General features: G+C 34.6%; 1 protein-coding gene across 18 annotated transcripts in view; it reads right to left on the bottom strand.

Moving 5' to 3' along the window:
* HFM1 (helicase for meiosis 1) overlaps positions 1-813 on the bottom strand; it is a 147,311-nt gene that overhangs the window by 20,432 nt on the left and 126,066 nt on the right. The gene's annotated exons all lie outside the window — the stretch shown is intronic.

Genomic DNA, 813 nt, shown 5'->3' with positions numbered 1-813 from the left:
AGAGATATACCATGTTCTTGGATTGGAAGAATGAATATTGTGAAAATGACTATACTACCCAAAGCAATCTACAGATTCAATGCAATTCCTATCAAATTACCAATTGCATTTTTTACAGAAGTAGAACAAAAAATCTTCAAATTTGTATGGAGACACAAAGGACCCTGAGTAGTCAGAGCAATATTGAGCAAAAAAAAACAGAGCTGCAGGAATCAGACTCACTGACTTCAGACTATACTACAAAGCTACCGTAATCAAAACAATAGGTACTGGCCCAAAACAGAAATATAGATCAATGGAACAGGATAGAAAGCCCAGAGATAAATCCACACACCTATGGTCAACTAATCTATGACAAAGGATGCAAGGATATACAATGGAGAAAAGACAGTCTCTTCAGTAAGTGGTGCTGGGAATACTGGACAGCTACATGTAGAAGAATGAAATTAGAACACTCCCTAACACTATACACAAAAATAAACTCAAAATGGATTAAAGACCTAAGTGTGACTGGACACTATAAAACTCTTAGAGGAAAACATAGGAAGAACACTCTTTGACATAAATCACAGCAAGATCTTTTTTGATCCACCTCCTAGAGTAACGGAAATAAAAACAAAAATAAACAAATGGGACCTAATGAAACTTAAAAGCTTTTGCACGCAAAGGAAACTATAAACAGGACGAAAAAACAACCCTCAGAATGGGAGAAAATATTTGCAAATGAATCAAGAGACAAAGGATTAATCTCCAAATTATATAAACAGCTCATGCAGCTCAATATTAAAAAAACAAACAACCCAATCAAAAAAT

Source organism: Physeter macrocephalus, chromosome 4 (assembly GCF_002837175.3).
Source record: "Physeter macrocephalus isolate SW-GA chromosome 4, ASM283717v5, whole genome shotgun sequence".
In the NCBI taxonomy this organism is placed as follows: Eukaryota; Metazoa; Chordata; class Mammalia; order Artiodactyla; family Physeteridae; genus Physeter; species Physeter macrocephalus.
This window is presented reverse-complemented; position numbering and strand designations above follow the sequence as displayed.